The 26,733-nt window shown below is 47.4% G+C and overlaps 1 long non-coding RNA gene across 1 annotated transcript in view; it reads left to right on the top strand.

The window, feature by feature from the left end:
• The first annotated feature begins 1,873 nt into the window (after positions 1-1,873).
• Positions 1,874-26,733, top strand: part of LOC308187059 — an 85,341-nt gene continuing 60,481 nt past the window's right edge. The window contains exon 1 of the long non-coding RNA XR_013944438.1: positions 1,874-2,036. This is a non-coding gene — a long non-coding RNA (uncharacterized lncRNA). The remainder of the gene's footprint in view (positions 2,037-26,733) is intronic.

Genomic DNA, 26,733 nt, shown 5'->3' with positions numbered 1-26,733 from the left:
CGTTCCGATGATGTCATGGAAGGGATGATTAATGGAGTTTTAGAGGTAGTTTGCTGGGATTGGGCGATGAAGGTTTATGCTACATGGTGGTTAGCGAAAGTTTACTGGTTTAGTTTGTGAAGCGCAGGGGTTGCGCTTAATGATTTGTTGTTTTGTGCTATGTCCAACAAGCATTCATCCAATAGCCCCATTTAACCCGGAGGGTGGAGGTAACATTAACTGAATGTGGTCAAAGTGCATCAGTGTCAGGATGATTCCCCATATACGCCAACCGTCTCATCGAGGGACCCTTGAAATATAGGATAGGCCGTGAGGCAGGTGTGTCCAGGCTTAGATTGTGGGACCCCCGAGATCACTGGGAATAGCCACCTGTGAGGTAACCCCGGAAAAAATAAGAGGAACCAGAGGCGCCAAAAAGCTGGAACATGCCGCGATTACGCATTGAGAAGGTGAAAGTACTCACAGATGCCACTTTGAAGGGCAAGGAGGGGTGAGTGAACCCAATGGATGGCCCTGACCGAGGAACCAGAGGCGCAAAAATGTGAGGAGGGCGAGGGGTTTAGGGGGAACGTATGGGCCTGAAGCTAGTCATACCGGACATTATGTGCAACGGGTTGCTGATTTCACGTGAGGAGTACGATTAATAAATCCGTCTGATACGAACTGCATGAGATATGTGGTGGAGAGTTGTTGTTGGAGCATGTCCTGTGAGCATTCATTAAAATGGGGTCTTGTTATGCGCTTGAGTGGAGTTGTATTGGGTGTTGTGCGGTATGGTCCTAGAACATTCATGCCGGGTGGTTTGGTAGGAGTGTGTTTAAGGGTTTAATGGCCGTGTACATGTATGGGTTTAGCACCTGCTTATAAGATAGTCCGTATATAATGTATATTACTGGTACTATAGTATGTATGTATATGGGGTATATAAATTTATGCACGAATATGCATAACCAAATACCCCCGCCTCGGGGGGGGAGGGGGGGGGGGTTAAGCATAATGGCATAGATGGGGTAGAATTATTGGGGGCTTGCGGTTAGTTCCTGTAGTTGAGAACAATGGCGGCTTTTCGAGCCGCAGGCCTCGGGTAGTGTCCGGGCAGGAATAATGACTTATTTTATGTTTTTTTTAGGGATTTGCTTTGCGGTGGGTGTTTTGGGTGTGGCGTCGAATCCTTCGCCGTATTATGGGGTTGTTGGTTTGGTGTTAGCGTCTGTGGCGGGGTGCGGGTGGTTGCTGGGCCTTGGGGTTTCGTTCGTGGCTTTAGTGCTGTTTATGGTGTATTTGGGGGGTATGCTGGTGGTGTTTGTTTATTCAGTAGCTTTAGCAGCGGAGCCTTTCCCTGGGGCTTGGGGGGATTGACGGGTGATTGGATGTGCAGTAGCGTTTGTGGCAATTGTTTTTGGGGGGTTGGTGTTTGGGGGGTTTATGGGGGCTTGGAAGTTCGGGGTTTCTACTGTGAATAATGTTGGGGTGTTTGTTGTTCGGTCGGATTTTAGTGGAGTTTCCATGTTTTATTCACATGGGGCAGGGATGTTTTTAGTGGCGGGTTGGGGGCTGTTGTTGACTTTGTTTGTTGTATTGGAGCTTGTGCGGGGGTTGTCGCGGGGTGCTATTCGGGCGGTTTAGGGGTTAGGGTCAGAGAATAGTTTATTGAAAATGCCAGCTTTGGGAGCTGGAGATAAAGGTTTGAGTCCTTTTTTTCTGAGTTTGGGGTACTCTAAGAAGTGGTAAGTCTTCAATCTTTGGTTTACAAGACCAATGTTTTTATAAACTATTAGAGTATTTAGCAGTTGAGTATTTTGTTTTCTAGGGCGCTTGCGGCGGGGAGGAGAAATAGGAGGATAGTGAAGTAGGCGATTGAAGCGAGTTGGCCGATGATGATGAATGGGTGTTCGACGGGTTGGCTTCCTACTCATGTTAGGACGAGGAGGTCGGCGACTAGTACTCAGAATAGGAGCTGGGAGAGTGGTCGGAATGTTATTGCTCGTTGTTTTGATTTGTGCAGGAATGGGATTAGGAATAGGATCAGTACGGAGGTGGCCAGTGCTAATACGCCTCCTAGTTTATTTGGGATTGAACGTAGGATGGCGTAGGCGAATAGGAAGTATCATTCTGGCTTGATGTGTGGTGGGGTTACTAGCGGGTTTGCTGGGGTGAAGTTTTCTGGGTCTCCCAGGAGGTTAACCGCTCATGCTTCTTTCTTATGAGACGTTAGTAAACCAATTACATAGCCTTGTCAAGACTAAATCACAGGTAAAAATCCTGTACATCTCATGTGGCCAACCACTCCCAACTAGGATTCCAAGACGCCTCATCACCCATCATAGAAGAACTCGTTGAATTCCACGACCACGCCCTAATCGTTGCCCTAGCTATCTGCAGCCTAGTTCTCTACCTTTTAGCCCACATACTAACAGAAAAACTCTCGTCCAATGCTGTAGACGCCCAAGAAGTAGAGCTGATCTGGACAATCCTACCTGCTATCGTCCTGGTACTCCTCGCCCTCCCATCCCTACAAATCCTCTACATAATGGACGAAATCGACGAACCAGACCTCACCCTAAAAGCCATCGGCCACCAATGATACTGAAGCTACGAATACACAGACTTCAAAGACCTATCATTCGACTCCTACATAGTGCCCACCCCAGACTTACCCAACGGCCACTTCCGACTGCTAGAAGTTGACCACCGCGTAGTTATCCCAATAGAATCCCCCATCCGCGTAATCATTACTGCAGGAGACGTACTCCACTCCTGAGCAGTCCCAACGCTCGGAGTTAAAACAGACGCAATCCCAGGCCGACTAAACCAAACTTCATTCATTACCACCCGGCCTGGGATTTTTTACGGACAATGCTCAGAAATTTGCGGGGCTAATCACAGCTACATACCCATTGTAGTAGAATCAACCCCACTCCCACATTTCGAGGCCTGATCGTCCCTTCTATCATCATCCTAATCATTAAGAAGCTATGCAACAGCACTAGCCTTTTAAGCTAGCCAAAGAGGGACTTCCCCCTCCTTAATGATATGCCACAGCTTAACCCCGCACCATGATTTTCAATCATAATTATAACCTGATTAACCCTAGCACTCCTCATCCAACCAAAACTACTAGCCTTCACCACAACCAACCCCCCATCAAATAAGACCTCCCTCACTACCAAACCCACACCATGATCCTGACCATGAACCTAAGCTTCTTTGACCAATTTTCCAGCCCCAATCTATTCGGCATCCCCTTAATCCTACTATCCCTACTCTTCCCAGCCCTACTATTCCCGTCCCCAAACAACCGATGAATCAACAACCGCCTTTCTACTATCCAAACATGACTCCTTCACCTAATCACAAAACAACTAATAGTCCCACTCAACAAAAATGGCCACAAATGAGCCATAATATTTACATCCCTAATAATCATACTTCTTACAATCAACCTTCTAGGCCTCCTTCCATATACATTCACCCCAACCACCCAACTATCTATGAACATAGCCCTAGCCTTCCCACTATGGCTCGCCACACTACTAACAGGCCTACGAAACCAACCATCAGCCTCTTTAGACCACCTATTACCCGAAGGTACCCCTACACCCCTAATCCCCGCACTAATCCTGATCGAAACAACCAGCCTACTAATCCGCCCCCTAGCCCTCGGAGTCCGCCTTACAGCCAACCTTACAGCAGGACACTTACTCATCCAACTCATCTCTACAGCCTCCATTGCATTAATACCCACCCTTCCTGCAGTATCCATCCTAACAATAATCATCCTACTACTCCTAACCATCCTAGAAGTAGCAGTAGCCATAATCCAGGCCTACGTCTTCGTGCTCCTTCTAAGCCTATACTTACAAGAAAACATCTAATGGCACACCAAGCACACTCATACCACATAGTTGACCCAAGCCCTTGACCAATCTTCGGGGCAGCCGCCGCCCTACTCACAACCTCAGGATTAATCATGTGATTCCACTACAACTCATCCATACTACTAACCCTAGGCCTCATCTCAATACTCCTAGTAATACTCCAATGATGACGAGACATTGTACGAGAAAGCACCTTCCAAGGCCATCACACTCCCACAGTCCAAAAAGGCCTACGATACGGCATAATCCTTTTCATCACATCCGAAGCATTCTTCTTCTTAGGGTTCTTCTGAGCGTTCTTCCACTCGAGCCTGGCCCCAACCCCAGAACTAGGAGGCCAATGACCCCCAACAGGAATTAAACCACTCAACCCGATAGAAGTCCCCCTACTAAACACAGCCATCCTACTAGCCTCAGGCGTTACCGTAACGTGAGCCCATCACAGCATCACAGAAGGAAACCGAAAACACGCCATCCACGCCCTAACCCTAACGATCCTCCTGGGATTCTACTTCACAGCCCTACAAGCAATAGAATACCACGAAGCCCCATTCTCAATCGCCGATAGCGTCTACGGATCTACCTTCTTCGTTGCCACTGGATTCCACGGACTCCACGTAATCATCGGATCCTCCTTCCTGACCGTCTGCCTCTTCCGACTGATCAAGTTCCACTTTACATCAGACCACCACTTCGGATTCGAGGCAGCAGCCTGATACTGACACTTCGTAGACGTCATCTGACTATTCCTCTACATAACCATCTACTGATGAGGATCTTGCTCTTCTAGTATATTAATTACAATTGACTTCCAATCTCTAGAATCTGGTATAAACCCAGAGGAGAGCAATGAACGCACTCATGTTCATATTCGCCCTATCATCAATCCTAAGCGCCGCCCTAACCGCATTAAACTTCTGACTCGCCCAAATAAACCCCGACTCAGAGAAACTCTCACCGTACGAATGTGGATTCGACCCACTTGGATCTGCTCGATTACCATTCTCAGTCCGATTCTTCCTCAGTAGCCATCCTGTTCGTCCTATTCGACCTAGAAATCGCCCTCCTACTCCCCCTGCCATGAGCCGTCCAACTCCAATCCCCCCTAATGACCCTCACCTGAACTGTAGTGATCCTCCTTCTCCTAACACTCGGACTGGCCTACGAGTGAATTCAAGGGGGCCTAGAATGAGCAGAATAACAGAAAGTTAGTCTAACCAAAAAGATAGCTGGTTTCGACCCAGCAGATTACAGCCAACCCTGTAACTTTCTTATGTCGCCCCTACATTTAAGCTTCTACTCAGCCTTCATTTTCAGCGGACTAGGACTAGCCTTCCACCGAACCCACCTAGTATCCGCCCTACTATGCCTTGAAAGCATAATATTATCGATATTCGTAGGCCTATCAATATGATCCATCGAAAACCAAGTCTCCTCATTCACCATGGTACCAATTCTCATGCTAACCTTCTCAGCGTGTGAGGCGGGCACAGGCCTGGCCATCCTAGTAGCCTCCACCCGCACACATGGCTCCGACCATCTACACAACCTAAACCTCCTGCAATGCTAAAAATCATCCTACCCACAATCATACTTCTTCCAACAGCCCTGCTGTCTCCACCAAAATTTCTATGGACTAACACCACCTTATACAGCCTCCTAATCGCTGCCCTAAGCCTACAGTGATTAATCCCAACCTACTACCCCTACAAATTTTTATCCAACTGAACAGGAATTGACCAAATCTCATCCCCCCTCCTAGTACTATCCTGCTGACTACTCCCACTCATAATCATAGCAAGCCAAAACCACCTGCAACAAGAACCCCTACAACGCAAACGAATCTTTATCTCAACCTTAGTCGCAGTCCAGCCATTCATCCTACTAGCCTTTTCCACCACAGAACTAGCACTATTTTACATCTCATTTGAAGCAACCCTCATTCCCACCCTAATCTTAATCACCCGATGGGGGAACCAACCAGAACGCCTAAGCGCTGGCATCTACCTGCTATTCTACACGCCAGTAAGCTCTCTACCCCTGCTAATCACAATCATACACCTATACGTGAAAATTGGCACCCTGCACCTGCCAACCCTACAACTAACCCACCCAACCCTATCCACCTCATGGACAGGAATACTATCAGGTCTAGCACTGCTCATAGCATTCATAGTAAAAGCCCCACTATACGGCCTACACCTCTGACTGCCAAAAGCCCACGTAGAAGCACCCATCGCAGGCTCAATACTCCTCGCCGCCCTACTACTAAAGCTAGGAGGATACGGAATTATACGAGTCACTCTATTTATGGGCCTACTGTCCAACCTCCTGCACTACCCCTTCCTAACCCTGGCCCTATGAGGCGCCCTAATGACTAGCTCAATCTGCCTACGACAGACAGACCTAAAATCACTAATCGCTTATTCATCCGTTAGCCACATAGGCCTAGTTATCGCCGCAGGAATAATCCAAACCCACTGATCATTCTCAGGGGCAATGATCCTAATAATTTCCCATGGACTAACTTCCTCCATACTATTCTGCCTAGCCAACACAAACTATGAACGTACGCACAGCCGAATTCTACTACTCACACGAGGCCTACAACCTCTCCTACCACTCATAGCTACTTGATGATTGCTGGCCAATCTAACAAACATAGCCTTACCCCCAACAACAAACCTCATAGCAGAGCTAACCATTATAATCACCTTATTCAACTGATCTGCCTTCACGATCATCCTAACAGGAATCGCAACCCTACTAACCGCCTCCTACACCTTATTCATACTACTAATGACCCAACGAGGCTCAATCCCCTCCCACATCACATCTATGCAAAACTCAACCACGCGAGAACACCTGCTCATAACACTCCACATTATCCCAATATTCCTCCTAATCCTCAAACCCGAACTGATCTCCGGAATCCCCTCATGCAAGTATAGTTTAAACCAAACATTAGACTGTGATTCTAAGAATAGAAGTTCAAACCTTCTTACCTGCCGAGGGGAGGGTTTAACCAACAAGAGCTGCTAACTCTTACATCTGAGCCTAAAACCTCAGCCCCCTTACTTTTAAAGGATAACAACAATCCACTGGTCTTAGGAACCACCCATCTTGGTGCAAATCCAAGTAAAAGGAGTGAACCCCACACTACTAATCAACTCCCTCACACTACTCACGCTGACAATCCTCCTAACCCCAATCATCCTGCCATTTCTATTTAAAAACTTTAAAAACACCCCACAAGCCACCACCCGCGCTGTTAAAACCGCATTCCTAATTAGCCTAGCCCCTACAACCGCATTCATCTACTCGGGAGTAGAATCTGTCACCTGCCACTGGGAGTGAAAATTCATTATAAACTTTAAAATCCCCCTGAGCCTAAAAATAGACCAATACTCAATAACATTTCTTCCAATCGCCCTATTTGTAACATGATCAATCCTACAATTCGCCATATGATACATGGCCTCAGAGCCATACGTAACAAAATTTTTCACCTACCTACTGACATTCCTAGTCGCCATACTCCTCCTAACAACCGCAAACAACATATTCCTCCTATTCGTAGGCTGGGAAGGAGTACGAATCATGTCCTTCCTTCTCATCGGCTGATGACAAGGCCGAGCAGATGCCAACACCGCCGCCCTACGAGCCGTAATCTACAACCGAATCGGAGACATCGGACTGATCCTGAGCATAGCATGACTAGCTTCAACATTCAACACCTGAGAGATCCAACAAGCCGTACACCCCCACCAAACCCCAATCCTCCCCCTCATAGGATTAATCCTCGCAGCCGCAGGAAAATCCGCCCAATTTGGACTCCACCCATGACTGCCCGCAGCAATAGAAGGCCCCACCCCAGTATCAGCCCTACTGCACTCCAGTACCATAGTAGTAGCCGGAATCTTCCTGCTCATCCGCATGCACCCCCTGCTAGCCACCAACCAGACAGCCCTAACTGCCTGCCTATGCCTAGGTGCTCTATCAACCCTATTCGCTGCCACATGCGCCCTAACCCAAAATGACATCAAAAAAATCATTGCTTTCTCAACATCCAGCCAACTAGGACTAATAATAGTCACTATCGGACTAAACCTCCCACAACTAGCCTTCCTACACATCTCAACCCATGCCTTCTTTAAAGCCATACTATTCCTATGCTCAGGGTCTATCATCCACAACCTAAACGGAGAACAAGATATCCGAAAGATAGGAGGCCTACAGAAAATACTCCCAGTCACTACTTCCTGCCTAACCATCGGAAACCTGGCGCTGATAGGAACCCCATTCCTAGCCGGATTCTACTCAAAAGACCTCATCATCGAAAGCTTAAACACATCATACCTAAATACTTGAGCCCTACTCCTAACCCTTATAGCCACAGCATTCACCGCAACCTACAGCATCCGCATAACCATCCTAGTCCAAGCTGGACAAACCCGAATCCCCCCAATAGTATCAATAAACGAAAACAACCCACTAATCACCGCCCCCCTAACCCGACTCGCCCTAGGCAGCATTACAGCAGGAATAATCATTACCTCTTTCATCACACCAACCAAAACCCCCCCAATAACCATACCCCTTATCACCAAAACCGCTGCCATCCTCATAACAATCCTAGGAATCATCCTAGGCCCCTCATGTACAGGGCCACACCCCTCTAACGGCGCAAGCTTACATAGAAACATTATTAACAGACCTAGACAGATACAAAAACCCCTACAAGACCACGTATTAACTAACCCTGTTAACCCGACTCAGGAGCGCCTATAAGAGCGATTAAAATCTGTGAAAGGAACTCGGCAAATTAATAAGGCCCGACTGTTTACCAAAAACATAGCCTTCAGCAAATTAAACAAGTATTGAAGGTGATGCCTGCCCGGTGACTTAGGTTTAACGGCCGCGGTATCCTAACCGTGCAAAGATAGCGCAATCAATTGTCCCATAAATCGAGACTTGTATGAATGGCTAAACGAGGTCTTAACTGTCTCTCACAGATAATCAGTGAAATTGATCTCCCCGTGCAAAAGCGGGGATGTGAACATAAGACGAGAAGACCCTGTGGAACTTAAAAATCAACGACCACCGCGAATCCTCAATCAACCCCACTGGGGCCACTACCATCGCAGAGCCTGGTCGATATTTTTCGGTTGGGGCGACCTTGGAGGAGAACAAATCCTCCAAAAACAAGACCATACCTCTTTACCTAGAGCTACCCCTCAAAGTGCTAACAGTGACCAGACCCAATATAATTGATTAATGGACCAAGCTACCCCAGGGATAACAGCGCAATCCCCCTCAAGAGCCCATATCGACAGGGGGGTTTACGACCTCGATGTTGGATCAGGACATCCTAATGGTGCAGCCGCTATTAAGGGTTCGTTTGTTCAACGATTAACAGTCCTACGTGATCTGAGTTCAGACCGGAGCAATCCAGGTCGGTTTCTATCTATGACACACTTTCCCCAGTACGAAAGGACCGGGAAAGTGGGGCCAATACCACAAGCACGCCCCCCCCCTCCAAGCAGTGAAACCAACTAAACCGTGAAGAGGGCCTTCCCCCACCACTTTCAATCCTAGAAAAGGACCAGCTAGAGTGGCAGAGCCCGGCAAGTGCAGAAGGCTTAAGCCCTTTCCCCAGAGGTTCAAATCCTCTCCCTAGCTTCACCCATGATTCAAATAACAACACTAAGCTGCCTCGTTATATCCCTCCTATACATCATCCCAATCCTGATTGCCGTAGCCTTCCTAACCCTAGTAGAACGGAAAATCCTAAGCTACATACAATCCCGCAAAGGCCCTAACGTTGTCGGGCCTTTTGGCCTACTTCAACCATTTGCGGACGGACTGAAACTATTTACCAAAGAGCCCATCCGACCCTCTACCTCTTCCCCACTTCTATTCATTCTGATACCAATACTAGCCCTTGTCCTAGCCCTCACCACTTGAGCACCACTACCACTCCCATTTCCCCTAGCAGATCTAAACCTCGGAGTTCTCTTCCTAATAGCCATGTCAAGCCTAGCCGTCTACTCAGTCCTATGATCAGGCTGAGCCTCGAACTCAAAATACGCACTAATCGGAGCCCTACGGGCAGTAGCACAGACCATTTCATACGAAGTGACACTGGCCATAATCCTGCTATCAATAATCATACTAAGCGGAAGCTACACACTCAGCTCCTTTGCCATCGCACAGGAGCCTCTATACTTCATTTTCTCCTCATGACCCCTAGCAATAATATGATACGTATCCACCCTAGCAGAGACAAACCGAGCTCCTTTTGACCTCACAGAGGGTGAATCTGAGCTAGTCTCAGGGTTTAACGTTGAATACGCCGCAGGACCCTTCGCCTTATTCTTCCTAGCTGAATATGCGAACATTATGCTAATAAATACACTTACAGCCATCATATTCCTAAACCCAAGCGCCCTAGGGCCACCCACAGAACTATTCCCCGTCATCCTAGCCACAAAAGTCCTCCTACTATCTTCTGGTTTCTTATGGGTCCGAGCTTCATACCCACGATTCCGATATGACCAACTAATGCACCTACTATGAAAAAACTTCCTACCCCTCACACTAGCTCTGTGCCTCTGACACATCAGCATACCTATCTGCTATGCAGGCCTACCTCCTTACATAAGGAAATGTGCCTGAACTACAAAGGGTCACTATGATAAAGTGAACATAGAGGTATAACAGCCCTCTCATTTCCTGTTGACCTTAGAAAAGTAGGAATTGAACCCACACAAGAGAAATCAAAATTCTCCATACTTCCCTTATATTATTTTCTAGTAGAGTCAGCTAATCAAGCTATCGGGCCCATACCCCGAAAATGATGGTTTAACCCCCTCCTCTACTAATGAACCCTTACGCGACCCCAATCATAACCTTCAGCCTCATCTTGGGCACCACAATCACAATTTCCAGCAACCACTGAGTTCTGGCCTGGACAGGACTGGAGATCAACACACTAGCCATCATTCCCCTAATTGCCAAATCCCACCACCCACGAGCAGTAGAAGCCGCAACGAAATACTTCCTAACCCAAGCAGCTGCTTCCGCCCTGGTCCTATTCTCTAGCATAACCAATGCCTGAGTCACCGGCCAATGAGACATCACACAAATAAACCACCCAACCTCCTGTCTACTACTGACAGCAGCAATCGCTATTAAACTGGGCCTAGTGCCATTTCACTTCTGATTCCCAGAAGTACTACAAGGATCGCCACTAATAACAGCCCTGCTACTCTCGACCCTCATAAAATTCCCCCCACTAACCCTGCTCCTACTAACATCCAAATCCCTCGACCCAGCTCTACTCACCGCCATGGCCCTAGCCTCAACAGCACTAGGAGGCTGAATAGGACTGAACCAAACACAAACACGCAAAATCCTAGCCTTCTCGTCCATCTCCCACTTAGGCTGAATCACCATCATCCTAGTTTACAGCCCCAAATTGGCCTTACTTACCTTCTACCTATACACAATCATAACATCAGCCGTATTCCTAGCCCTTAACAAAATCAAAGCCCTTAACCTATCCATGATCACAACCTCATGAACAAAAACCCCAGTGCTAAACGCCACCCTAATACTAGTACTTTTATCCCTAGCAGGCCTCCCCCCATTAACAGGCTTTATACCAAAGTGACTTATCATCCAAGAACTAACTAAACAGGAAATAACACCAGCAGCCATGGCAATTGCCATGCTATCACTGCTCAGCCTCTTCTTCTACCTACGCCTCGCATACCACTCAACAATTACCCTTCCCCCCAACTCCTCTAACCACATAAAACAATGATACACTAGCAAAGCCCCAAGCACACCTACTGCGGTCCTTGCCTCACTATCAATCCTCTTACTTCCCCTGTCCCCAATAATACATGCCATTGTCTAGAAACTTAGGATAACACCCCAAACCGAAGGCCTTCAAAGCCTTAAATAAGAGTTAAACCCTCTTAGTTTCTGCACATTAAGACTTACAGAATATTAACCTGTATCTTCTGAATGCAAGTCAGACGCTTTAATTAAGCTAAAGCCTCCCTAGACAGATGGGCTTCGATCCCACAAAACTCTAGTTAACAGCTAAATGCCTAAACCAATTGGCTTCTGCCTACAAAGACCCTGACGCACCCTAGTGCGCATCGATGAGCTTGCAACTCAACATGAATTTCACTACAGAGCCGATAAGAAGAGGAATTAAACCTCTGTAAAAAGGACTACAGCCTAACGCTTCAACACTCAGCCATCTTACCCGTCACCTTCATCAACCGATGACTATTTTCCACTAACCATAAGGATATTGGCACCCTGTACCTCATCTTCGGGGCATGAGCAGGAATAGTCGGCACCGCACTCAGCCTATTAATCCGCGCAGAACTAGGACAACCAGGAACTCTCCTAGGCGACGACCAAATTTACAATGTAATCGTTACCGCTCACGCCTTTGTAATAAGCTTCTTTATAGTCATACCCATCATGATCGGAGGATTCGGCAACTGATTAGTCCCCCTCATAATCGGTGCCCCCGACATAGCATTCCCGCGAATAAACAACATAAGCTTTTGACTCCTCCCCCCATCATTCCTCCTCCTACTAGCCTCATCCACTGTAGAAGCTGGCGCCGGCACAGGCTGAACTGTCTACCCTCCCCTAGCAGGTGACCTTGCCCACGCCGGAGCTTCAGTAGACCTGGCTATCTTCTCACTCCACTTAGCCGGTATCTCCTCCATCCTTGGGGCCATCAACTTTATCACCACAGCCATCAACATAAAACCCCCCGCACTCTCACAATACCAAACCCCACTATTTGTCTGATCCGTACTAATTACCGCCATCCTACTCCTTCTATCACTCCCCGTACTCGCCGCCGGTATTACAATATTACTAACTGATCGAAACCTAAACACCACATTCTTCGACCCCGCTGGAGGAGGAGACCCAATCCTGTACCAACACCTATTCTGATTCTTCGGACACCCAGAAGTCTATATTCTGATCCTACCGGGGTTCGGAATCATCTCACACGTAGTCACGTACTACTCAGGCAAAAAGGAGCCCTTCGGCTACATGGGAATAGTCTGAGCCATACTATCCATCGGCTTCCTAGGATTCATCGTCTGAGCTCACCACATGTTTACAGTAGGAATAGACGTTGATACCCGAGCCTACTTTACATCAGCCACTATAATCATTGCCATCCCTACCGGAATCAAAGTATTTAGCTGACTAGCCACCCTGCACGGAGGAACAATCAAATGAGACCCCCCCAATACTATGAGCTCTAGGATTTATCTTCCTATTTACCATCGGAGGATTAACAGGAATCGTTCTTGCAAACTCTTCCCTAGACATCGCCCTGCACGACACGTACTACGTAGTTGCCCACTTCCACTACGTCCTATCCATAGGCGCCGTCTTTGCCATTCTAGCAGGATTTACTCACTGATTCCCACTACTCACTGGGTTTACCCTACACCAAACATGAGCAAAAGCCCACTTCGGGGTAATATTTACAGGAGTAAACCTAACGTTCTTCCCCCAGCACTTCCTAGGCCTAGCAGGAATACCCCGACGATACTCGGACTATCCCGACGCCTACACACTATGAAACACCATTTCCTCCATCGGCTCCCTAATCTCAATAGTAGCCGTAATCATACTAATATTCATCATCTGAGAAGCCTTTCCGGCCAAACGAAAAGTCCTACAACCAGAACTAACTACCACAAACGTTGAATGAATCCACGGCTGCCCTCCCCCATACCATACTTTCGAGGAACCGGCCTTCGTCCAAGTACAAGAAAGGAAGGAATCGAACCCTCACATGCTGGTTTCAAGCCAACTGCATTAACCGCTCATGCTTCTTTCTTATGAGACGTTAGTAAACCAATTACATAGCCTTGTCAAGACTAAATCACAGGTAAAAATCCTGTACATCTCATGTGGCCAACCACTCCCAACTAGGATTCCAAGACGCCTCATCACCCATCATAGAAGAACTCGTTGAATTCCACGACCACGCCCTAATCGTTGCCCTAGCTATCTGCAGCCTAGTTCTCTACCTTTTAGCCCACATACTAACAGAAAAACTCTCGTCCAATGCTGTAGACGCCCAAGAAGTAGAGCTGATCTGGACAATCCTACCTGCTATCGTCCTGGTACTCCTCGCCCTCCCATCCCTACAAATCCTCTACATAATGGACAAAATCGATGAACCAGACCTCACCCTAAAAGCCATCGGCCACCAATGATACTGAAGCTACGAATACACAGACTTCAAAGACCTATCCTTCGACTCCTACATAGTGCCCACCCCAGACTTACCCAACGGCCACTTCCGACTGCTAGAAGTTGACCACCGCGTAGTTATCCCAATAGAATCCCCCATCCGCGTGATCATTACTGCAGGAGACGTACTCCACTCCTGAGCAGTCCCAACGCTCGGAGTTAAAACAGACGCAATCCCAGGCCGACTAAACCAAACTTCATTCATTACCACCCGGCCTGGGATTTTTTACGGACAATGCTCAGAAATTTGCGGGGCTAATCACAGCTACATACCCATTGTAGTAGAATCAACCCCACTCCCACATTTCGAGGCCTGATCGTCCCTTCTATCATCATCCTAATCATTAAGAAGCTATGCAACAGCACTTGCCTTTTAAGCTAGCCAAAGAGGGACTTCCCCCTCCTTAATGATATGCCACAGCTTAACCCCGCACCATGATTTTCAATCATAATTATAACCTGATTAACCCTAGCACTCCTCATCCAACCAAAACTACTAGCCTTCACCACAACCAACCCCCCATCAAATAAGACCTCCCTCACTACCAAACCCACACCATGATCCTGACCATGAACCTAAGCTTCTTTGACCAATTTTCCAGCCCCAATCTATTCGGCATCCCCTTAATCCTACTATCCCTACTCTTCCCAGCCCTACTATTCCCGTCCCCAAACAACCGATGAATCAACAACCGCCTTTCTACTATCCAAACATGACTCCTTCACCTAATCACAAAACAACTAATAGTCCCACTCAACAAAAATGGCCACAAATGAGCCATAATATTTACATCCCTAATAATCATACTTCTTACAATCAACCTTCTAGGCCTCCTTCCATATACATTCACCCCAACCACCCAACTATCTATGAACATAGCCCTAGCCTTCCCACTATGGCTCGCCACACTACTAACAGGCCTACGAAACCAACCATCAGCCTCTTTAGACCACCTATTACCCGAAGGTACCCCTACACCCCTAATCCCCGCACTAATCCTGATCGAAACAACCAGCCTACTAATCCGCCCCCTAGCCCTCGGAGTCCGCCTTACAGCCAACCTTACAGCAGGACACTTACTCATCCAACTCATCTCTACAGCCTCCATTGCATTAATACCCACCCTTCCTGCAGTATCCATCCTAACAATAATCATCCTACTACTCCTAACCATCCTAGAAGTAGCAGTAGCCATAATCCAGGCCTACGTCTTCGTGCTCCTTCTAAGCCTATACTTACAAGAAAACATCTAATGGCACACCAAGCACACTCATACCACATAGTTGACCCAAGCCCTTGACCAATCTTCGGGGCAGCCGCCGCCCTACTCACAACCTCAGGATTAATCATGTGATTCCACTACAACTCATCCATACTACTAACCCTAGGCCTCATCTCAATACTCCTAGTAATACTCCAATGATGACGAGACATTGTACGAGAAAGCACCTTCCAAGGCCATCACACTCCCACAGTCCAAAAAGGCCTACGATACGGCATAATCCTTTTCATCACATCCGAAGCATTCTTCTTCTTAGGGTTCTTCTGAGCGTTCTTCCACTCGAGCCTGGCCCCAACCCCAGAACTAGGAGGCCAACGACCCCCAACAGGAATTAAACCACTCAACCCGATAGAAGTCCCCCTACTAAACACAGCCATCCTACTAGCCTCAGGCGTTACCGTAACGTGAGCCCATCACAGCATCACAGAAGGAAACCGAAAACACGCCATCCACGCCCTAACCCTAACGATCCTCCTGGGATTCTACTTCACAGCCCTACAAGCAATAGAATACCACGAAGCCCCATTCTCAATCGCCGATAGCGTCTACGGATCTACCTTCTTCGTTGCCACTGGATTCCACGGACTCCACGTAATCATCGGATCCTCCTTCCTGACCGTCTGCCTCTTCCGACTGATCAAGTTCCACTTTACATCAGACCACCACTTCGGATTCGAGGCAGCAGCCTGATACTGACACTTCGTAGACGTCATCTGACTATTCCTCTACATAACCATCTACTGATGAGGATCTTGCTCTTCTAGTATATTAATTACAATTGACTTCCAATCTCTAGAATCTGGTATAAACCCAGAGGAGAGCAATGAACGCACTCATGTTCATATTCGCCCTATCATCAATCCTAAGCGCCGCCCTAACCGCATTAAACTTCTGACTCGCCCAAATAAACCCCGACTCAGAGAAACTCTCACCGTACGAATGTGGATTCGACCCACTTGGATCTGCTCGATTACCATTCTCAGTCCGATTCTTCCTCAGTAGCCATCCTGTTCGTCCTATTCGACCTAGAAATCGCCCTCCTACTCCCCCTGCCATGAGCCGTCCAACTCCAATCCCCCCTAATGACCCTCACCTGAACTGTAGTGATCCTCCTTCTCCTAACACTCGGACTGGCCTACGAGTGAATTCAAGGGGGCCTAGAATGAGCAGAATAACAGAAAGTTAGTCTAACCAAAAAGATAGCTGGTTTCGACCCAGCAGATTACAGCCAACCCTGTAACTTTCTTATGTCGCCCCTACATTTAAGCTTCTACTCAGCCTTCATTTTCAGCGGACTAGGACTAGCCTTCCACCGAACCCACCTAGTATCCGCCCTACTATGCCTTGAAAGCATAATATTATCGATATTCGTAGGCCTATCAATATGATCCATCGAAAACCAAGTCTCCTCATTCACCATGGTACCAATTCTCATGCTAACCTTCTCAGCGTGTGAGGCGGGCACAGGCCTGGCCATCCTAGTAGCCTCCACCCGCACACATGGCTCCGACCATCTACACAACCTAAACCTCCTGCAATGCTAAAAATCATCCTACCCACAATCATACTTCTTCCAACAGCCCTGCTGTCTCCACCAAAATTTCTATGGACTAACACCACCTTATACAGCCTCCTAATCGCTGCCCTAAGCCTACAGTGATTAATCCCAACCTACTACCCCTACAAATTTTTATCCAACTGAACAGGAATTGACCAAATCTCATCCCCCCTCCTAGTACTATCCTGCTGACTACTCCCACTCATAATCATAGCAAGCCAAAACCACCTGCAACAAGAACCCCTACAACGCAAACGAATCTTTATCTCAACCTTAGTCGCAGTCCAGCCATTCATCCTACTAGCCTTTTCCACCACAGAACTAGCACTATTTTACATCTCATTTGAAGCAACCCTCATTCCCACCCTAATCTTAATCACCCGATGGGGGAACCAACCAGAACGCCTAAGCGCTGGCATCTACCTGCTATTCTACACGCCAGTAAGCTCTCTACCCCTGCTAATCACAATCATACACCTATACGTGAAAATTGGCACCCTGCACCTGCCAACCCTACAACTAACCCACCCAACCCTATCCACCTCATGGACAGGAATACTATCAGGTCTAGCACTGCTCATAGCATTCATAGTAAAAGCCCCACTATACGGCCTACACCTCTGACTGCCAAAAGCCCACGTAGAAGCACCCATCGCAGGCTCAATACTCCTCGCCGCCCTACTACTAAAGCTAGGAGGATACGGAATTATACGAGTCACTCTATTTATGGGCCCACTGTCCAACCTCCTGCACTACCCCTTCCTAACCCTGGCCCTATGAGGCGCCCTAATGACTAGCTCAATCTGCCTACGACAGACAGACCTAAAATCACTAATCGCTTATTCATCCGTTAGCCACATAGGCCTAGTTATCGCCGCAGGAATAATCCAAACCCACTGATCATTCTCAGGGGCAATGATCCTAATAATTTCCCATGGACTAACTTCCTCCATACTATTCTGCCTAGCCAACACAAACTATGAACGTACGCACAGCCGAATTCTACTACTCACACGAGGCCTACAACCTCTCCTACCACTCATAGCTACCTGATGATTGCTGGCCAATCTAACAAACATAGCCTTACCCCCAACAACAAACCTCATAGCAGAGCTAACCATTATAATCACCTTATTCAACTGATCTGCCTTCACGATCATCCTAACAGGAATCGCAACCCTACTAACCGCCTCCTACACCTTATTCATACTACTAATGACCCAACGAGGCTCAATCCCCTCCCACATCACATCTATGCAAAACTCAACCACGCGAGAACACCTGCTCATAACACTCCACATTATCCCAATATTCCTCCTAATCCTCAAACCCGAACTGATCTCCGGAATCCCCTCATGCAAGTATAGTTTAAACCAAACATTAGACTGTGATTCTAAGAATAGAAGTTCAAACCTTCTTACCTGCCGAGGGGAGGGTTTAACCAACAAGAGCTGCTAACTCTTACATCTGAGCCTAAAACCTCAGCCCCCTTACTTTTAAAGGATAACAGCAATCCACTGGTCTTAGGAACCACCCATCTTGGTGCAAATCCAAGTAAAAGTAGTGAACCCCACACTACTAATCAACTCCCTCACACTACTCACGCTGACAATCCTCCTAACCCCAATCATCCTGCCATTTCTATTTAAAAACTTTAAAAACACCCCACAAGCCACCACCCGCGCTGTTAAAACCGCATTCCTAATTAGCCTAGCCCCTACAACCGCATTCATCTACTCGGGAGTAGAATCTGTCACCTGCCACTGGGAGTGAAAATTCATTATAAACTTTAAAATCCCCCTGAGCCTAAAAATAGACCAATACTCAATAACATTTCTTCCAATCGCCCTATTTGTAACATGATCAATCCTACAATTCGCCATATGATACATGGCCTCAGAGCCATACGTAACAAAATTTTTCACCTACCTACTGACATTCCTAGTCGCCATACTCCTCCTAACAACCGCAAACAACATATTCCTCCTATTCGTAGGCTGGGAAGGAGTACGAATCATGTCCTTCCTTCTCATCGGCTGATGACAAGGCCGAGCAGATGCCAACACCGCCGCCCTACGAGCCGTAATCTACAACCGAATCGGAGACATCGGACTGATCCTGAGCATAGCATGACTAGCTTCAACATTCAACACCTGAGAGATCCAACAAGCCGTACACCCCCACCAAACCCCAATCCTCCCCCTCATAGGATTAATCCTCGCAGCCGCAGGAAAATCCGCCCAATTTGGACTCCACCCATGACTGCCCGCAGCAATAGAAGGCCCCACCCCAGTATCAGCCCTACTGCACTCCAGTACCATAGTAGTAGCCGGAATCTTCCTGCTCATCCGCATGCACCCCCTGCTAGCCACCAACCAGACAGCCCTAACTGCCTGCCTATGCCTAGGTGCTCTATCAACCCTATTCGCTGCCACATGCGCCCTAACCCAAAATGACATCAAAAAAATCATTGCTTTCTCAACATCCAGCCAACTAGGACTAATAATAGTCACTATCGGACTAAACCTCCCACAACTAGCCTTCCTACACATCTCAACCCATGCCTTCTTTAAAGCCATACTATTCCTATGCTCAGGGTCTATCATCCACAACCTAAACGGAGAACAAGATATCCGAAAGATAGGAGGCCTACAGAAAATACTCCCAGTCACTACTTCCTGCCTAACCATCGGAAACCTGGCGCTGATAGGAACCCCATTCCTAGCCGGATTCTACTCAAAAGACCTCATCATCGAAAGCTTAAACACATCATACCTAAATACTTGAGCCCTACTCCTAACCCTTATAGCCACAGCATTCACCGCAACCTACAGCATCCGCATAACCATCCTAGTCCAAGCTGGACAAACCCGAATCCCCCCAATAGTATCAATAAACGAAAACAACCCACTAATCACCGCCCCCCTAACCCGACTCGCCCTAGGCAGCATTACAGCAGGAATAATCATTACCTCTTTCATCACACCAACCAAAACCCCCCCAATAACCATACCCCTTATCACCAAAACCGCTGCCATCCTCATAACAATCCTAGGAATCATCCTAGGCCCCTCATGTACAGGGCCACACCCCTCTAACGGCGCAAGCTTACATAGAAACATTATTAACAGACCTAGACAGATACAAAAACCCCTACAAGACCACGTATTAACTAACCCTGTTAACCCGACTCAGGAGCGCCTATAAGAGCGATTAAAATCTGTGAAAGGAACTCGGCAAATTAATAAGGCCCGACTGTTTACCAAAAACATAGCCTTCAGCAAATTAAACAAGTATTGAAGGTGATGCCTGCCCGGTGACTTAGGTTTAACGGCCGCGGTATCCTAACCGTGCAAAGATAGCGCAATCAATTGTCCCATAAATCGAGACTTGTATGAATGGCTAAACGAGGTCTTAACTGTCTCTCACAGATAATCAGTGAAATTGATCTCCCCGTGCAAAAGCGGGGATGTGAACATAAGACGAGAAGACCCTGTGGAACTTAAAAATCAACGACCACCGCGAATCCTCAATCAACCCCACTGGGGCCACTACCATCGCAGAGCCTGGTCGATATTTTTCGGTTGGGGCGACCTTGGAGGAGAACAAATCCTCCAAAAACAAGACCATACCTCTTTACCTAGAGCTACCCCTCAAAGTGCTAACAGTGACCAGACCCAATATAATTGATTAATGGACCAAGCTACCCCAGGGATAACAGCGCAATCCCCCTCAAGAGCCCATATCGACAGGGGGGTTTACGACCTCGATGTTGGATCAGGACATCCTAATGGTGCAGCCGCTATTAAGGGTTCGTTTGTTCAACGATTAACAGTCCTACGTGATCTGAGTTCAGACCGGAACAATCCAGGTCGGTTTCTATCTATGACACACTCTCCCCAGTACGAAAGGACCGGGAAAGTGGGGCCAATACCACAAGCACGCCCCCCCCCCTCTAAGCAGTGAAACCAACTAAACCGTGAAGAGGGCCTTCCCCCACCACTTTCAATCCTAGAAAAGGACCAGCTAGAGTGGCAGAGCCCGGCAAGTGCAGAAGGCTTAAGCCCTTTCCCCAGAGGTTCAAATCCTCTCCCTAGCTTCACCCATGATTCAAATAACAACACTAAGCTGCCTCATTATATCCCTCCTATACATCATCCCAATCCTGATTGCCGTAGCCTTCCTAACCCTAGTAGAACGGAAAATCCTAAGCTACATACAATCCCGCAAAGGCCCTAACGTTGTCGGGCCTTTTGGCCTACTTCAACCATTTGCGGACGGACTGAAACTATTTACCAAAGAGCCCATCCGACCCTCTACCTCTTCCCCACTTCTATTCATTCTGATACCAATACTAGCCCTTGTCCTAGCCCTCACCACTTGAGCACCACTACCACTCCCATTTCCCCTAGCAGATCTAAACCTCGGAGTTCTCTTCCTAATAGCCATGTCAAGCCTAGCCGTCTACTCAGTCCTATGATCAGGCTGAGCCTCGAACTCAAAATACGCACTAATCGGAGCCCTACGGGCAGTAGCACAGACCATTTCATACGAAGTGACACTGGCCATAATCCTGCTATCAATAATCATACTAAGCGGAAGCTACACACTCAGCTCCTTTGCCGTCGCACAGGAGCCTCTATACTTCATTTTCTCCTCATGACCCCTAGCAATAATATGATACGTATCCACCCTAGCAGAGACAAACCGAGCTCCTTTTGACCTCACAGAGGGCGAATCTGAGCTAGTCTCAGGGTTTAACGTTGAATACGCCGCAGGACCCTTCGCCTTATTCTTCCTAGCTGAATATGCGAACATTATGCTAATAAATACACTTACAGCCATCATATTCCTAAACCCAAGCGCCCTAGGGCCACCCACAGAACTATTCCCCGTCATCCTAGCCACAAAAGTCCTCCTACTATCTTCTGGTTTCTTATGGGTCCGAGCTTCATACCCACGATTCCGATATGACCAACTAATGCACCTACTATGAAAAAACTTCCTACCCCTCACACTAGCTCTGTGCCTCTGACACATCAGCATACCTATCTGCTATGCAGGCCTACCTCCTTACATAAGGAAATGTGCCTGAACTACAAAGGGTCACTATGATAAAGTGAACATAGAGGTATAACAGCCCTCTCATTTCCTGTTGACCTTAGAAAAGTAGGAATTGAACCCACACAAGAGAAATCAAAATTCTCCATACTTCCCTTATATTATTTTCTAGTAGAGTCAGCTAATCAAGCTATCGGGCCCATACCCCGAAAATGATGGCTTAACCCCCTCCTCTACTAATGAACCCTTACGCGACCCCAATCATAACCTTCAGCCTCATCTTGGGCACCACAATCACAATTTCCAGCAACCACTGAGTTCTGGCCTGGACAGGACTGGAGATCAACGCACTAGCCATCATTCCCCTAATTGCCAAATCCCACCACCCACGAGCAGTAGAAGCCGCAACGAAATACTTCCTAACCCAAGCAGCTGCTTCCGCCCTGGTCCTATTCTCTAGCATAACCAATGCCTGAGTCACCGGCCAATGAGACATCACACAAATAAACCACCCAACCTCCTGTCTACTACTGACAGCAGCAATCGCTATTAAACTGGGCCTAGTGCCATTTCACTTCTGATTCCCAGAAGTTCTACAAGGATCGCCACTAATAACAGCCCTGCTACTCTCGACCCTCATAAAATTCCCCCCACTAACCCTGCTCCTACTAACATCCAAATCCCTCGACCCAGCTCTACTCACCGCCATGGCCCTAGCCTCAACAGCACTAGGAGGCTGAATAGGACTGAACCAAACACAAACACGCAAAATCCTAGCCTTCTCGTCCATCTCCCACTTAGGCTGAATCGCCATCATCCTAGTTTACAGCCCCAAATTGGCCTTACTTACCTTCTACCTATACACAATCATAACATCAGCCGTATTCCTAGCCCTTAACAAAATCAAAGCCCTTAACCTATCCATGATCACAACCTCATGAACAAAAACCCCAGTGCTAAACGCCACCCTAATACTAGTACTTTTATCCCTAGCAGGCCTCCCCCCATTAACAGGCTTTATACCAAAGTGACTTATCATCCAAGAACTAACTAAACAGGAAATAACACCAGCAGCCATGGCAATTGCCATGCTATCACTGCTCAGCCTCTTCTTCTACCTACGCCTCGCATACCACTCAACAATTACCCTTCCCCCCAACTCCTCTAACCACATAAAACAATGATACACTAGCAAAGCCCCAAGCACACCTACTGCGGTCCTTGCCTCACTATCAATCCTCTTACTTCCCCTGTCCCCAATAATACATGCCATTGTCTAGAAACTTAGGATAACACCCCAAACCGAAGGCCTTCAAAGCCTTAAATAAGAGTTAAACCCTCTTAGTTTCTGCACATTAAGACTTACAGAATATTAACCTGTATCTTCTGAATGCAAGTCAGACGCTTTAATTAAGCTAAAGCCTCCCTAGACAGATGGGCTTCGATCCCACAAAACTCTAGTTAACAGCTAAATGCCTAAACCAATTGGCTTCTGCCTACAAAGACCCTGACGCACCCTAGTGCGCATCGATGAGCTTGCAACTCAACATGAATTTCACTACAGAGCCGATAAGAAGAGGAATTAAACCTCTGTAAAAAGGACTACAGCCTAACGCTTCAACACTCAGCCATCTTACCCGTCACCTTCATCAACCGATGACTATTTTCCACTAACCATAAGGATATTGGCACCCTGTACCTCATCTTCGGGGCATGAGCAGGAATAGTCGGCACCGCACTCAGCCTATTAATCCGCGCAGAACTAGGACAACCAGGAACTCTCCTAGGCGACGACCAAATTTACAATGTAATCGTTACCGCTCACGCCTTTGTAATAAGCTTCTTTATAGTCATACCCATCATGATCGGAGGATTCGGCAACTGATTAGTCCCCCTCATAATCGGTGCCCCCGACATAGCATTCCCGCGAATAAACAACATAAGCTTTTGACTCCTCCCCCCATCATTCCTCCTCCTACTAGCCTCATCCACTGTAGAAGCTGGCGCCGGCACAGGCTGAACTGTCTACCCTCCCCTAGCAGGTAACCTTGCCCACGCCGGAGCTTCAGTAGACCTGGCTATCTTCTCACTCCACTTAGCCGGTATCTCCTCCATCCTTGGGGCCATCAACTTTATCACCACAGCCATCAACATAAAACCCCCCGCACTCTCACAATACCAAACCCCACTATTTGTCTGATCCGTACTAATTACCGCCATCCTACTCCTTCTATCACTCCCCGTACTCGCCGCCGGTATTACAATATTACTAACTGATCGAAACCTAAACACCACATTCTTCGACCCCGCTGGAGGAGGAGACCCAATCCTGTACCAACACCTATTCTGATTCTTCGGACACCCAGAAGTCTATATTCTGATCCTACCGGGGTTCGGAATCATCTCACACGTAGTCACGTACTACTCAGGCAAAAAGGAGCCCTTCGGCTACATGGGAATAGTCTGAGCCATACTATCCATCGGCTTCCTAGGATTCATCGTCTGAGCTCACCACATGTTTACAGTAGGAATAGACGTTGATACCCGAGCCTACTTTACATCAGCCACTATAATCATTGCCATCCCTACCGGAATCAAAGTATTTAGCTGACTAGCCACCCTGCACGGAGGAACAATCAAATGAGACCCCCCCCAATACTATGAGCTCTAGGATTTATCTTCCTATTTACCATCGGAGGATTAACAGGAATCGTTCTTGCAAACTCTTCCCTAGACATCGCCCTGCACGACACGTACTACGTAGTTGCCCACTTCCACTACGTCCTATCCATAGGCGCCGTCTTTGCCATTCTAGCAGGATTTACTCACTGATTCCCACTACTCACTGGGTTTACCCTACACCAAACATGAGCAAAAGCCCACTTCGGGGTAATATTTACAGGAGTAAACCTAACGTTCTTCCCCCAGCACTTCCTAGGCCTAGCAGGAATACCCCGACGATACTCGGACTATCCCGACGCCTACACACTATGAAACACCATTTCCTCCATCGGCTCCCTAATCTCAATAGTAGCCGTAATCATACTAATATTCATCATCTGAGAAACCTTTTCGGCCAAACGAAAAGTCCTACAACCAGAACTAACTACCACAAACGTTGAATGAATCCACGGCTGCCCTCCCCCATACCATACTTTCGAGGAACCGGCCTTCGTCCAAGTACAAGAAAGGAAGGAATCGAACCCTCACATGCTGGTTTCAAGCCAACTGCATTAACCGCTCATGCTTCTTTCTTATGAGACGTTAGTAAACCAATTACATAGCCTTGTCAAGACTAAATCACAGGTAAAAATCCTGTACATCTCATGTGGCCAACCACTCCCAACTAGGATTCCAAGACGCCTCATCACCCATCATAGAAGAACTCGTTGAATTCCACGACCACGCCCTAATCGTTGCCCTAGCTATCTGCAGCCTAGTTCTCTACCTTTTAGCCCACATACTAACAGAAAAACTCTCGTCCAATGCTGTAGACGCCCAAGAAGTAGAGCTGATCTGGACAATCCTACCTGCTATCGTCCTGGTACTCCTCGCCCTCCCATCCCTACAAATCCTCTACATAATGGACGAAATCGACGAACCAGACCTCACCCTAAAAGCCATCGGCCACCAATGATACTGAAGCTACGAATACACAGACTTCAAAGACCTATCATTCGACTCCTACATAGTGCCCACCCCAGACTTACCCAACGGCCACTTCCGACTGCTAGAAGTTGACCACCGCGTAGTTATCCCAATAGAATCCCCCATCCGCGTAATCATTACTGCAGGAGACGTACTCCACTCCTGAGCAGTCCCAACGCTCGGAGTTAAAACAGACGCAATCCCAGGCCGACTAAACCAAACTTCATTCATTACCACCCGGCCTGGGATTTTTTACGGACAATGCTCAGAAATTTGCGGGGCTAATCACAGCTACATACCCATTGTAGTAGAATCAACCCCACTCCCACATTTCGAGGCCTGATCGTCCCTTCTATCATCATCCTAATCATTAAGAAGCTATGCAACAGCACTCGCCTTTTAAGCTAGCCAAAGAGGGACTTCCCCCTCCTTAATGATATGCCACAGCTTAACCCCGCACCATGATTTTCAATCATAATTATAACCTGATTAACCCTAGCACTCCTCATCCAACCAAAACTACTAGCCTTCACCACAACCAACCCCCCATCAAATAAGACCTCCCTCACTACCAAACCCACACCATGATCCTGACCATGAACCTAAGCTTCTTTGACCAATTTTCCAGCCCCAATCTATTCGGCATCCCCTTAATCCTACTATCCCTACTCTTCCCAGCCCTACTATTCCCGTCCCCAAACAACCGATGAATCAACAACCGCCTTTCTACTATCCAAACATGACTCCTTCACCTAATCACAAAACAACTAATAGTCCCACTCAACAAAAATGGCCACAAATGAGCCATAATATTTACATCCCTAATAATCATACTTCTTACAATCAACCTTCTAGGCCTCCTTCCATATACATTCACCCCAACCACCCAACTATCTATGAACATAGCCCTAGCCTTCCCACTATGGCTCGCCACACTACTAACAGGCCTACGAAACCAACCATCAGCCTCTTTAGCCCACCTATTACC

Source organism: Anser brachyrhynchus (assembly GCF_964034855.1).
Source record: "Anser brachyrhynchus genome assembly, contig: SCAFFOLD_94, whole genome shotgun sequence".
Taxonomy (NCBI): Eukaryota; Metazoa; Chordata; class Aves; order Anseriformes; family Anatidae; genus Anser; species Anser brachyrhynchus.
This window is presented reverse-complemented; position numbering and strand designations above follow the sequence as displayed.